This window comes from Coregonus lavaretus, assembly GCF_964263955.1.
Source record: "Coregonus lavaretus genome assembly, contig: HAP1_SCAFFOLD_3045, whole genome shotgun sequence".
NCBI classification, from domain to species: domain Eukaryota; kingdom Metazoa; phylum Chordata; class Actinopteri; order Salmoniformes; family Salmonidae; genus Coregonus; species Coregonus lavaretus.
In genome coordinates this window covers 22,501-37,500 of record NW_028156516.1, presented here as the reverse complement: position 1 = coordinate 37,500, position 15,000 = coordinate 22,501, and the positions used below count along the sequence as shown (strand labels likewise).

The following is a 15,000-nucleotide window of genomic DNA, read 5'->3' as shown; positions in this document are numbered from 1 at the left end:
AGAAAGGTGGCAAGTTGATCCATTTCATTTTCTTTGAGTTTTAGTAGTGTGGACAAAGTGGCGACTTGTTTCCGCAATCTTGTTGAGGTGAGTGCCTCTGGGTTCTTTGCACCACATTGTTTGCATACTTGCGAAAGCAGTCGGAGCCTCTGTAATGGGAAAGGACACCTGGCCGTGTAAACATGTACACATTTTCTTTGTGGACTTGACACTCTTTTCTGCTTATCATGAGGAGGTCCATAGCAGTGATCCTGTCAGGGGTTAGAAGCACTGGAACCTTTCTTGACCTTTTACCTCGAATCTCAACTCTCTCAAAGTGCTCTGCAAGCTTCCTCTCGAAGTCAGTAAGGCCCCTCACAATGTCTGGATTCAGCTCCGTAAGATCCCTGGATGTGAAAGACTGAAGCTCCATTTTTGAAACTTCCCCTTCCCTCCTTCTGTTAAATAGTACTACCTGCATCAAAGTCACTTTAGGAAGATTTCCAAAGCTTTTGCTGTTGGGTTCTTCCTCAAGGTCCTTCATACACTTAGCACGCTCAGTAGCAAGAAACGTGTGCAGCACCGACACATCCTCTATAAAGGGTCAAACCTGTGGTTTATTCCATTTGGCTTGTTGAAGTGTACCCAATGCGGCAGCTGAAATGGACTCTGTCCACTTTTTCTGATGTAAAGTGGCAAATTGCTTTGCAGACTCTGCAACAGCAGGGCGATTTGCAGTGATGGCATTGCATTGAATAATGCCTGCAACTTTGGCTAAACTGTGTCCCAATTTCAAAGCCAATGATGGGATTTTATACGAGTTGCTTTCAACATCATAACCAGCAACATATCTTACTGCCTGTATCACATGGGGAAAGTTACAGGGCATAACAAGGACTTCGGTGCTCTTCAAAGGTGTTATGGCCCTTGCCGTTATCAATAGTCTTGCCATCACTCTAATTTTTTGGCGTATGTAGTCATTCCTTCTCTCATATGGTTTCCTGGAATTCAACAGTGACTCGCCGATACAAAGGAATTCAGTTTCACTCCTTACAACCGAGGAAACGTCATCCTGGTTCATTTCACAAGCAATCTTCCAAACAGTTTCCTTAACTGAGTCAGGTCTTGGTAAGTGCAGTTGAATCCGTTTTCACCCAACTTGAGGCTCTCCCTCAACAGACGTCTTCGGGCAGTTTCTCACATGTCTCCATAGGGAATTTCTTGCATACAGTCCTTCGCAAAATTTGCAGTCACGGTAGTCATCAGATGGTTTTGCATTACTAGGTCTTTTACAGGCAACCATCTCTCCAGTGCCACAGCATGCCACTTCAGTATTATGGTCAAAGTTTCATCTCTTCTTAAGAGAGCGTAACAACTCTCTTCTTTTGCGGGATCCTTTATTAAAACTGAAAGCCATTGCAACATCAGGCTTTTCACTGTGGATGGATTCGAGGTGTCTTGCCAATTTATAAATGGCCTTTTTACAATAAAGACAAAATTGCTTCTTGTTGTACTTGCTTCCTTTTGCTGTTATTGACAAAGGTGTGACATTTATGGAGCTTTTCTGGTGTGATGTGTTCTCTGATGAATTGGCACTGCAGCTTATTACTGAAGTACAAGGATTGCTGCGCATCTTTGAATAACTTAATGTTCTTGGCTTCTCTGAACTGGTGGTACTATCCCCACTGTGTGCTGTAACATTCCCTAATGGTTTGTTCTCTGACAATTTGTGGTGGAGATTATTTTCTGTGGTTTTATATTCCTTACTACAAGAACTTGTAGTACTTATAATAGAAGCATCCGAGGAATTGCCACATGAGTCTGGAAGATAGTCTGCAGCATCCGAAGATTCACCAAGGTCTGAAAAAAAAGAAAAAAAAGCATCTAATTCTGTCAATAACTTTATACATGTATTAATACCTAGGGTATCATACTCCCTACAGTACCATCACATTGTGCATAACACCTACATACTCACAGAAAAATGTATTCTAGTAAACTGATTGAAAGACCTCTGTCTCTCAGCTATCTCTTCTCATAACGATCCTCACAACGATCATGACGGCGCCTCAGATTTTGCAAATGGCGGCTTTTTAAAAGCTGTACTAATTTCTACAAAGTTTCCTCACATCAAAAATACCACAATGTGTTAACAAAGAACATGAACTATTTTATCTAATGACAAGAATGCAGCTTTCTTACCTGCTTTGCAGTAGGACACTGGAAGGGTACAATTCCACTGGACTTGCTTGCCTTGAATGAAATTATGAAGAATAAATATTTGTTTTTAATAACACAGTACCGTAACAGTAAATTAGGATATTATACATTATACTGTATGTGAAAATAATTTGGGTTAAGAAATTGACAATACTGTTTTATAGATTACCTATAAATGAAAAAATGAATATGTGGATCTGGGGTTTTCAAGCAAGACTCTATAGAAATGGTTAAAACTGTACAATATCTGCTAACCAACAATATGAGGACCGTGTAACACACACACTCTACTCTGGTTGGGTCATACCATATCGGGACGTCATCTGAAACACATTTACGCCTTGAACAGACTAAGTACAAAATGAGGAGATGACGACTGAACACATCTAGAGTCAAGGTTCCTGACTTTGAGTTATCCTTTTGATGTCAAAGAAAGCTCACAACCTTAAAAGTAATGTAAATGGGTCAACTGCAATATAAATTAAATCACGCAAATTGATAAGAAATATGTTAAATGGGCAAAAACATTGCCCCAAAAATACAAAAACATAGGCATTAGAGAGAATAAAGATTAATTTTATGTTTTGAGGGGTGGTTAGTTCTGACAAATGGTCGGGCTAATTTTGTTTATGCTATGATATTGAAACAAGTGATGGGAATTTTGATATTGTGAACATTTTACACAAAAGGTTGGTTGTAATACAGTAAAAAGCCATTTAATTCATATTTTGGAATGAACTGAGACAACAATTTAATTTAAATAGAAAAGATCTACAATAAATGTGTAATAACCTGTTGGAAGGATGAAGTGGATCTCTGTCTCACTTCTGGGTCTGCTGAAGGTTGAGCTGGGATCTTGTCACTTGGTGTCTGCAGCGAAATACAACAATAACATGTCAGAAATATAGTGTTTTATAATATAGATCATATCTATTTAGTAAACTAATGATCCTACTCAGTTCAGTCACAATATATTCCTACCACCTGTCTATCATAATCCCCTTTGGGGTGAGACTCATTGCTGAGGTCAAGGGCTGCATTGACCACAGATGTTAGGAAAGATAATTCATATATGGATCTGGGCTTTTTATGCAAGACTCTATAAAAATGGTTAAAACTGTACAATATCTGCTAACCAACAATATGAGGACCGTGTAACACACACACTCTACTCTGGTTGGGTCATACCATATCGGGACGTCATCTGAAACACATTTACGTCTTGAACAGCCATATTACCAAATGAGGACTTGACGACTGAACACATCTATAGTCAAGGTTCCTGACTTTGAGTTATCCTTTTGTTGTCAAAGAAAGCTCACAACCTTAAAAGTAATGTAAATGGATCAACTGCCATATAAATTAAATCACGCAAATTGATAAGAAATATGTTAAATGGGCAAAAACATTGCCCCAAAAATACAAAAACATAGGCATTAGAGAGAATAAAGATTAATTTTATGTTTTGAGGGGCGGTTAGTTCTGTCAAATGGTTGGGCTAATTTTGTTTACGCTATGATATTGAAACAAGTTATGGGAATGTTGATTTTGTGAACATTTTACACAAAAGGTTGGTTGTAATACAGTAAAAAGCCATTTAATTCATATTTTGGAATGAACTGAGACAACAATTTAATTTAAATAGAAAAGATCTACAATAAATGTGTAATAACCTGTTGGAAGGATGAAGTGGATCTCTGTCTCACTTCTGGGTCTGCTGAAGGTTGAGCTGGGATCTTGTCACTTGGTGTCTGCAACGAAATACAACAATAACATGTCAGAAATATTGTGTTTTATAATATAGATCATATCTATTTCGTAAACTAATGATCATACTCAGTTCAGTCACAATATATTCCTTCCACCTGTCTATCATAATCCCCTTTGGGGTGAGACTCATTGCTGAGGTCAAGGGCAGCATTGACCACAAATGTTAGGAAAGATAATTCATATGTGGATCTGGGCTTTTTATGCAAGACTCTATAGAAATGGTTAAAACTGTACAATATCTGCTAACCAACAATATGAGGACCGTGTAACACACACACTCTACTCTGGTTGGGTCATACCATATCGGGACGTCATCTGAAACACATTTACGTCTTGAACAGCCTTATTACCAAATGAGGACTTGACGACTGAACACATCTATAGTCAAGGTTCCTGACTTTGAGTTATCCTATTGTTGTCAAAGAAAGCTCACAACCTTAAAAGTAATGTAAATGGATCAACTGCCATATAAATTAAATCACACAAATTGATAAGAAATATGTTAAATGGGCAAAAACATTGCCCCAAAAATACAAAAACATAGGCATTAGAGAGAATAAAGATTAATTTTATGTTTTGAGTGGCGGTTAGTTCTGTCAAATGGTTGGGCTAATTTTGTTTACGCTATGATATTGAAACAAGTTATGGGAATGTTGATTTTGTGAACATTTTACACAAAAGGTTGGTTGTAATACAGTAAAAAGCCATTTAATTCATATTTTGGAATGAACTGAGACAACAATTTAATTTAAATAGAAAAGATCTACAATAAATGTGTAATAACCTGTTGGAAGGATGAAGTGGATCTCTGTCTCACTTCTGGGTCTGCTGAAGGTTGAGCTGGGATCTTGTCACTTGGTGTCTGCAACGAAATACAACAATAACATGTCAGAAATATTGTGTTTTATAATATAGATCATATCTATTTCGTAAACTAATGATCATACTCAGTTCAGTCACAATATATTCCTTCCACCTGTCTATCATAATCCCCTTTGGGGTGAGACTCATTGCTGAGGTCAAGGGCTGCATTGACCACAAATGTTAGGAAAGATAATTCATATGTGGATCTGGGCTTTTTATGCAAGACTCTATAGAAATGGTTAAAACTGTACAATATCTGCTAACCAACAATATGAGGACCGTGTAACACACACACTCTACTCTGGTTGGGTCATACCATATCGGGACGTCATCTGAAACACATTTACGTCTTGAACAGCCTTATTACCAAATGAGGACTTGACGACTGAACACATCTATAGTCAAGGTTCCTGACTTTGAGTTATCCTATTGTTGTCAAAGAAAGCTCACAACCTTAAAAGTAATGTAAATGGATCAACTGCCATATAAATTAAATCACACAAATTGATAAGAAATATGTTAAATGGGCAAAAACATTGCCCCAAAAATACAAAAACATAGGCATTAGAGAGAATAAAGATTAATTTTATGTTTTGAGGGGCGGTTAGTTCTGTCAAATGGTCGGGCTAATTTTGTTTACGCTATGATATCGAAACAAGTTATGGGAATGTTGATATTGTGAACATTTTACACAAAAGGTTGGTTGTAATACAGTAAAAAGCCATTTAATTCATATTTTGGAATGAACTGAGACAACAATTTAATTTAAATAGAAAAGATCTACAATAAATGTGTAATAACCTGTTGGAAGGATGAAGTGGATCTCTGTCTCACTTCTGGGTCTGCTGAAGCTTGAGCTGGGATTTTGTCACTTGGTGTCTGCAACGAAACACAACAATAAATATTCTGTATTATACTCTATTTAATCAGGTATACAGTTGAAGTCGGAAGTTTACATACACTTAGGTTGGAGTCATTAAAACTCGTTTTTCACCCACTCCACAAATTTCTTGTTAACAAACTATAGTTTTGGCAAGTTGGTTAGGACATCTGTGCATGATACAAGTAATTTTTCCAACAATTGTTTACAGACAGATTTTTTCACTTATAATTCACTTTATCACAATTCCAGTGGGTCAGAAGTTTACATACACTAAGTTGACTGTGCCTTTAAACAGCTTGGAAAATTCCAGAAAATTATGTCATGGCTTTAGAAGCTTCTGATAGGTTAATTGACATCATTTGAGTCAATTGGAGGTGTACCTGTGGATTTATTTCAAGGCCTACCTTCAAACTCAGTGCCTCTTTGCTTGACATCATGGGAAAATCAAAAGAAATCAGCCAAGACCTCAGAAAAAAATTTGTAGACCTCCACAAGTCTGGTTCATCCTTGGGAGCAATTTCCAAACGCCTGAAGGTACCACGTTCATCTGTACAAACAATAGTACGCAAGTATAAACACCATGGGACCACGAAGCCGTCATACCGCTCAGGAAGGAGACGCGTTCTGTCTCCTAGAGATGCATGTACTTTGGTGCGAAAGGTGCAAATCAATCCCAGAACAACAGCAAAGGACCTTGTGATGATGCTGGAGGAAACAGGTACAAAAGTATCTATATCCACAGTAAAACAAGTCCTATATCGACATAACCTGAAAGGCCGCTCAGCAAGGAAGAAGCCACTGCTTCAAAACCGCCATAAAAAAGCCAGACTGTGGTTTGCAACTGCACATGGGGACAAAGATCGTACTTTTTGGAGAAATGTCCTCTGGTCTGATGAAACAAAAAAAGAACTGTTTGGCCTTAATGACCATCAATATGTTTGGAGGAAAAAGGGGGTAGGCTTGCAAGCCGAAGGACACCATCCCAACCGTGAAGCACGGGGGTGGCAGCATCATGCTGTGGGGGTGTTTGGCTGCAGGAGGGACTGGTGCGCTTAAAAAAATAGATGGCATCATGAGGAAGGAAAATTATGTGGATATATTGAAGCAACATCTCAAGACATCAGTCAGGAAGTTAAAGCTTGGTCGCAAATGGGTCTTCCAAATGGACAATGACCGCAAGCATACTTCCAAAGTTGTGGAAAAATGGCTTAAGGACAACAAAGTTAAGGTTTTGGAGTGGCCATCAAAAAGCCCTGACCTCAATCCTATAGAAAATGTGTGGGCAGAACTGAAAAAGCGTGTGCGAGCAAGGAGGCCTACAAACCTGACTCAGTTACACCAGCTCTGTCAGGAGGAATCGGCCGAAATTCACCCAACTTATTGTGGGAAGCTTGTGGAAGGCTACCCGAAACGTTTGACCCAAGTTAAACAATTTAAAGGCAATGCTACCAAATACTAATTGAGTGTATGTAAACTTCTGACCCACTGGGAATGTGATGAAAGAAATAAAAGCTGAAATAAATAATTCTCTCTACTATTATTCTGACATTTCACATTCTTAAAATAAAGTGGTGATCCTAACTGACCTAAAACAGGGAATTTTTACTTGGATTAAATGTCAGGAATTGTGAAAAACTGAGTTTAAATGTATTTGGCTAAGGTGTATGTAAACTTCCGACTTCAACTGTATATATATATATAAAGCGGTGACAACATACATGTAAGAAGGGACATGTATTTATATATTTTATAATTCTTTGACAGATCCTATACATTATAATATATCAAAGCAGATTTACTTACCAGAGCACGCCATGGCCACTGAGATTATCCATAATCATAGGTTATTTCACTCTCTGCTTGGATGTTTTCAATAGCAAACAAGCAAAGATGAGGTTTACATTGGACTATCATCTTTTTCATTTTGCAATTTGGGGACCTGTGGGCATCATTTACCAGCCTCCCCAGTGAACCATCTTCGCAGGATGCATCTATGCTAAAATTGAAGAGGGAAACAGATTTACGTTTTCTCCACAAAACATATAAACATATAGAGATTAACTGATGTCTTATAGGGTTTTACTTACCACCATGAGCCATTGTTCCATTCAAAATCAAACAAGAAAGCATTTTGCTTTTCCGTATACTTCCCCTGCCTCTTGTCCCATTCATATTGCGATATAAACTCCCCACGGTACTCGAGGACAAAGGATCCCTTTTCAATTGGTGCTGAGGCAAATACACCACGTCCTGATGTAACAAAGTTAAGAACTTAGTATCAAGTAATACAGTTCAAATTAGGTTAATGAATTGCAGTTGATCAGACCCATTTAGCCTGCTTATCAATGTGTATGATTTAATATTTAGGGGAAAGATCCATTGCAGGGGTGCAAACTGGTAAGGACCCAAAAAGGTGACATCATTCAAAATAAATTTGGTCTGAAAACTATGAAATCACGAGGAGACATATTTTATGTTGGATTTAATGACAGATCTACAGCTAAAAACGGAAACGCCGAAACAATGGCGTTAAAGCGGGGCAAAAAGAGATGTGATCCCCGGTCAGGTTCCAGCAGTTATCACCACTAGACCTGCAGTGACTTGCACCGCTGAGTCTGCCTTTGACTCCTCGCTTTAGACCGCTTTATTGCAGACTTTGTATTTAAGGACATCAGCGTACACAAAAAATCCCAAATCACAACAGGCAGGGATTACGCACACACCCACTCATGTTGTGAACACTCTGTCGGTAGGCCTACTCGGCGGTGCATTTTCGCTGTTCTGTTAACTTGAATGGTGCCGTATTTGTTCTACGCGCTGATACGCATCATTCACATATATTGTACATTTTTATCACCCAAATGCTTCTACATTCCGTTTATCGTTGGGGTTGTTATGATCAAATGTTAAAAACATTTTTGAATTTAAATCACATTACCGGCTTTCACACATAGCGCGAACGGTCTGCCGACTGGCCAAGGAAATTACCACCAATATCACACATTCTAATAGAAGTTGGGAGGTGTAGTTCATAAATCTTGAATATTTTTCCCCATCCCCCAACTGCTTGCAAAAGAATCACAACATAACTTCTGAAATTGGATGTTAAAGCCGTATGTGTCTAATGCAGCGGTACGCAGTGATTTTTTCACTTGTGTAAGACTTGAATGTGTTTCAAATGACATCCCAATATGGTATGACCCAATAAGTGTAGCGTGTGTGTATAACATACCTTTATAGTCATTGATCCATTTGACTTTATACAAGGCTTGTCACTTCCAGAAATAATAAAATGAATAGCCTCAGCCTCAGGACTAAGTCTGGCTCTTCGTTTTGACATGCTCTTCAATTGCCCATGTGCTCCTCAACTAGAAAACATCTACATTGGATGACAAAAAGTCAGCGAGACAAATACAGAAAAGACTAATACTTGATTTGAATCGAATAAGGATATATCAAATGGTATTAGTCTGCCTTTAGTCATATCGTGCTCATGTTCTTACTAATGCAGTATCCGGTTAGCTTATTAGGCTAACTGATCAGTGCAAACCTTATGCAACTGCAATCACAATAGCAATCTTTTCACAGGAAGCACAGTAAGCAATCTTAACACCTTCAAAGATAAATACTGTTATAAAAGTATAGTACTGTAAACTCTACAAATAACATTATCTGAACTGAACAACCAATATCATCACTTTGGCTTTAAATGGTAAAACATGATAGTGCTAAGTAACATTTGTGGTCAAGAACACTTAAATGTAAGAACAGCTTAGATAATAACTATCTCTTTAGTTGTAAATGAAGAAAAATAAATGTATTACCTTCATTTCTCTTGCACTTCTTCCAGTTCTGAATTTTCCATGTGGCAAAAGTCCTTTTCATTCCTTTCAGCTAATTTGCTAACATTAGCTTATCTGGCTAATTGATGCTAAATTACGTTTTTATTTGAGGGATTTAGGAGGATTTTATGATAATAAATAAATAATATGCCATTTAGCAGACGCTTTTCTCCAAAGCTTAGTTATAGTTGACTATGATGACATGTATTATGTGTATTCAAGTAAATCTATCTTGAATAGTTGGAAAGTGTGCTCAAACAAAATCAGGAAATGTCATGTAACTAAAGTGTGTCACGTGACTAAAGTGTGTCACGTGACTAAAGTGTGTTTAAAGTGTGTTAATGTTCCAAAACTGACCACTAGGTGGCGTATTCACAGGTGAGCAAAAAGCGTAAACACACACACACACTTCAAATCATGAAATTGTGACATTTAAAGACTTTTCAGATTTTTGGTTTAGGGGCATTCTATGGTCGTCTAGAACACTGTAGTGAGCTCGGAAAAATGAGGACTCCAAAAATGTCCTCATATTTCCGAGCGTCCTGACATTGAAGGTGAGTTGTCATAAAATTGTCTTCATATGTCACCAAAACGAGTACACACACACACACACACACACACACACACACACACACACACAGACACACACACACACAGACACACACACACAGACACACACACACACAGACACACACATAGACACACACACAGACACACACACACACAGACACACACACACAGACACACACACAGACACACACACACAGACACACACACACACACAGACACACACACACACACTGCTGTCATATGTCAATGTGTTAGTGGAGGTAATAACAGTAGGGAGGCTATATACAGGGGGTACCGGTACAGAGTCAATGTGTTAGTGGAGGTAATAACAGTAGGGAGGCTATATACAGGGGGTACCGGTACAGAGTCAATGTGTTAGTGGAGGTAATAACAGTAGGGAGGCTATATACAGGGGGTACCGGTACAGAGTCAATGAGTTAGTGGAGGTAATAACAGTAGGGAGGCTATATACAGGGGGTACCGGTACAGAGTCAATGTGTTAGTGGAGGTAATAACAGTAGGGAGGCTATATACAGGGGGTACCGGTACAGAGTCAATGTGTTAGTGGAGGTAATAACAGTAGGGAGGCTATATACAGGGGGTACCGGTACAGAGTCAATGTGTTAGTGGAGGTAATAACAGTAGGGAGGCTATATACAGGGGGTACCGGTACAGAGTCAATGTGTTAGTGGAGGTAATAACAGTAGGGAGGCTATATACAGGGGGTACCGGTACAGAGTCAATGTGTTAGTGGAGGTAATAACAGTAGGGAGGCTATATACAGGGGGTACCGGTACAGAGTCAATGTGTTAGTGGAGGTAATAACAGTAGGGAGGCTATATACAGGGGGTACCGGTACAGATTCAATGTGTTAGTGGAGGTAATAACAGTAGGGAGGCTATATACAGGGGGTACCGGTACAGAGTCAATGTATTAGTGGAGGTAATAACAGTAGGGAGGCTATATACAGGGGGTACCGGTACAGAGTCAATGTGCGGCGGCACTGGCTAGTCGATGTAATTGAGGTAATATGTACATGTGGGTAGAGTTAATATAGACTATGTTTATAACACCTCCCTCTGGGTTTATAACACCTCCCTCTGGGTTTATAACACCTCCCCCTGGGTTTATAACACCTCCCTCTGGGTTTATAACACCTCCTCCTTAGTTTTGATGTCAAGCCTATTTTGGTGACAGGGGTGTGATTGCGCTTGCGGTTGTGGTTGCTATAGCAACCAGTGGTTGCTGTGGTGATTGAGGTGTAAATTGAGTTGTGTTTTCAGCGGGTTCCCGTGGCGATGAGAGAGTTCCTCCAATCAGTTTGTAGAGATAACAGGCTTGTCGTAGTGGTGTGTTTGTATGTCTGACACAGCAAGACACATAGCTGTAGTGTTGTAGAGCATCTCTCTGTCACAGCGGGGGTCTTTCCCATTGACGTCACTGTCTGCTGGCCATCAATAGAACAACAGGAACCATCACTAGACAGTAGCAGTGGTTTGTTTACTGCTCAGCTGTGATTGAGCATAAATACTCATATCTGGCTGCACCATCAGCACCAGCCTTCCTGACCAATTATACCTCCATTAGTCTCATGCTGTCCTTCTCTAGTCTCATGTTGTCCTTCTCTAGTCTCATGTTGACCTTCTCTAGTCTCATGTTGTCCTTCTCTAGTCTCATGTTGACCTTCTCTAGTCTCATGTTGTCCTTCTCTAGTCTCATGTTGTTCTTCTCTAGTCTCATGTTGTCCTTCTCTAGTCTCATGTTGACCTTCTCTAGTCTCATTTTGACCTTCTCTAGTCTCATGTTGTTCTTCTCTAGTCTCATGTTGTCCTTCTCTAGTCTCATGTTGTCCTTCTCTAGTCTCATGTTGTTCTTCTCTAGTCTCATGTTGTACTTCTCTAGTCTCATGTTGTCCTCTAGTCTCATGTTGTCTTTCTCTAGTCTCATGTTGTCCTTCTCTAGTCTCATGTTGTCTTTCTCTAGTCTCATGTTGTCCTTCTCTAGTCTCATGTTGACCTTCTATAGTCTCATGTTGTCCTTCTCTAGTCTCATGCTGTCCTTCTCTAGTCTCATGTTGTCCTTCTCTAGTCTCATGTTGTTCTTCTCTAGTCTCATGTTGTCTTTCTCTAGTCTCATGTTGTCCTTCTCTAGTCTCATGTTGTCTTTCTCTAGTCTCATGTTGTCCTTCTTTAGTCTCATGTTGTCCTTCTCTAGTCTCATGTTGACCTTCTCTAGTCTCATTTTGACCTTCTCTAGTCTCATGTTGTTCTTCTCTAGTCTCATGTTGTCCTTCTCTAGTCTAATGTTGTCCTTCTCTAGTCTCATGTTGTTCTTCTCTAGTCTCATGTTGTACTTCTATAGTCTCATGTTGTCCTTCTCTAGTCTCATGTTGTACTTCTATAGTCTCATGTTGTCCTTCTCTAGTCTCATGTTGTCCTTCTCTAGTCTCATGTTGTTCTTCTCTAGTCTCATGTTGTCCTTCTCTAGTCTCATGTTGTCCTTCTCTGGTCTCATGTTGTACTTCTCTAGTCTCATGTTGTCCTTCTCTAGTCTCATGTTGTGTTTCTCTAGTCTCATGTTGTGTTTCTCTAGTCTCATGTTGTCCTTCTCTAGTCTCATGTTGTCCTTCTCTAGTCTCATGTTGTCCTTCTCTAGTCTCATGTTGTCCTTCTCTAGTTTCATGTTGTCCTTCTCTAGTCTCATATTCCCTCTGCTATTCAAATGACTGTGAGAAAGCTAAACATGGAGGTATGGTCTGCACCCACTGGGTTCACTATTAGCAGTGGTTGGTCCTCAGAGTGCAGGATGGTCTATGACAGCGTTTTTCAAGCGTCTCCTCTGGGACCCCCAGACGTTTCAGAATTGAGTTTGTGTTAGCCCTGAACTAGCTCACCTGATTTAAATAGTAAAGCGCTTGATGATTAGGTGAATCAGGTGTTAAGTTGAATCAGGTGTGCTACTTCTGGAATAGTTCAAATACATGGAACTGTTGGGGTTCCCCGAGGAGAGGTTTGAAAAAGGCTGGTCTATCTGCAGTGGTTGGTTGGTCCTCACAGACCAGGGATTCTATCTGCAGTGGTTGGTTGGTCCTCACAGACCAGGGATTCTATCTGCAGTGGTTGGTTGGTCCTCACAGACCAGGGATTCTATCTGCAGTGGTTGGTTGGTCCTCACAGACCAGGGATTATATCTGCAGTAGTTGGTTGGTCCTCACAGACCAGGGATTCCATCTGCAGTGGTTGGTTGGTCCTCACAGACCAGGGATTCTATCTGCAGTGGTTGGTTGGTCCTCACAGACCAGGGATTCCATCTGCAGTGGTTGGTTGGTCCTCACAGACCAGGGATTCTATCTGCAGTGGTTGGTTGGTCCTCACAGACCAGGGATTCTATCTGCAGTGGTTGGTTGGTCCTCACAGACCAGGGATTCTATCTGCAGTGGTTGGTTGGTCCTCACAGACCAGGGATTATATCTGCAGTAGTTGGTTGGTCCTCACAGACCAGGGATTCCATCTGCAGTGGTTGGTTGTTCCTCACAGACCAGGGATTCTATCTGCAGTGGTTGGTTGGTCCTCACAGACCAGGGATTCCATCTGCAGTGGTTGGTTGGTCCTCACAGACCAGGGATTCTATCTGCAGTGGTTGGTTGGTCCTCACAGACCAGGGATTCTATCTGCAGTGGTTGGTTGGTCCTCACAGACCAGGGATTCTATCTGCAGTGGTTGGTTGGTCCTCACAGACCAGGGATTATATCTGCAGTAGTTGGTTGGTCCTCACAGACCAGGGATTCCATCTGCAGTGGTTGGTTGGTCATCACAGACCAGGGATTCTATCTGCAGTGGTTGGTTGGTCCTCACAGACCAGGGATTCTATCTGCAGTGGTTGGTTGGTCCTCACAGACCAGGGATTCTATCTGCAGTGGTTGGTTGGTCCTCACAGACCAGGGATTCTATCTGCAGTGGTTGGTTGGTCCTCACAGACCAGGGATTCTATCTGTAGTGGTTGGTTGGTCCTCACAGACCAGGGATTCCATCTGCAGTGGTTGGTTGGTCCTCACAGACCAGGGATTCTATCTGCAGTGGTTGGTTGGTCCTCACAGACCAGGGATTCTATCTGCAGAAGTTGGTTGGTCCTCACAGAACAGGGATTCTATCTGCAGTAGTTGGTTGGTCCTCACAGACCAGGGATTATATCTGCAGTGGTTGGTTGGTCCTCACAGACCAGGGATTCTATCTGCAGTAGTTGGTTGGTCCTCACAGACCAGGGATTCTATCTGCAGTGGTTGGTTGGTCCTCACAGACAAGGGATTCTATCTGCAGTGGGTGGTTGGTCCTCACAGACCAGGGATTCTATCTGCAGTGGTTGGTTGGTCCTCACAGACCAGGGATTCTATCTGCAGTGGTTGGTTGGGCCTCACAGACCAGGGATTCTATCTGCAGTGGTTTGTTGGTCCTCACAGACCAGGGATTCTATCTGCAGTGGTTGGTTGGTCCTCACAGACCAGGGATTCTATCTGCAGTGGTTTGTTGGTCCTCACAGACCAGGGATTCTATCTGCAGTGGTTGGTTGGTCCTCACAGACCAGGGATTCTATCTGCAGTGGTTGGTTGGTCCTCACAGACCAGGGATTCTATCTGCAGTGGTTGGTTGGTCCTCACAGACCAGGGATTCTATCTGCAGTGGTTGGTTGGTCCTCACAGACCAGGGATTCTATCTGCAGTGGTTGGTTGGTCCTCACAGACCAGGGATTCCATCTGCAGTGGTTGGTTGGTCCTCACAGACCAGGGATTCTATCTGCAGTGGTTGGTTGGTCCTCACAGACCAGGGATTCTATCTGCAGTGGTTGGTTGGTCCTCACAGACCAGGGATTCTATCT

General features: G+C 40.9%; 1 long non-coding RNA gene and 1 pseudogene across 3 annotated transcripts in view; one reads left to right on the top strand and one right to left on the bottom strand.

The window, feature by feature from the left end:
* LOC311126278 overlaps positions 1 to 2,243 on the bottom strand; it is a 4,231-nt gene extending 1,988 nt beyond the window's left edge. For both annotated transcript variants that reach the window (XR_014612976.1, XR_014612977.1), the window contains exons 1-2: positions 2,182 to 2,243; positions 1 to 1,839 (exon numbers count right to left, since the gene is read on the bottom strand). The exon at positions 1 to 1,839 is cut by the window's left edge and continues 155 nt beyond it. This is a non-coding gene — a long non-coding RNA (uncharacterized lncRNA). The remainder of the gene's footprint in view (positions 1,840 to 2,181) is intronic.
* LOC311126277 (glutamate receptor-interacting protein 1-like) overlaps positions 1 to 15,000 on the top strand; it is a 64,385-nt pseudogene that overhangs the window by 31,770 nt on the left and 17,615 nt on the right. The window lies entirely within an intron of this gene.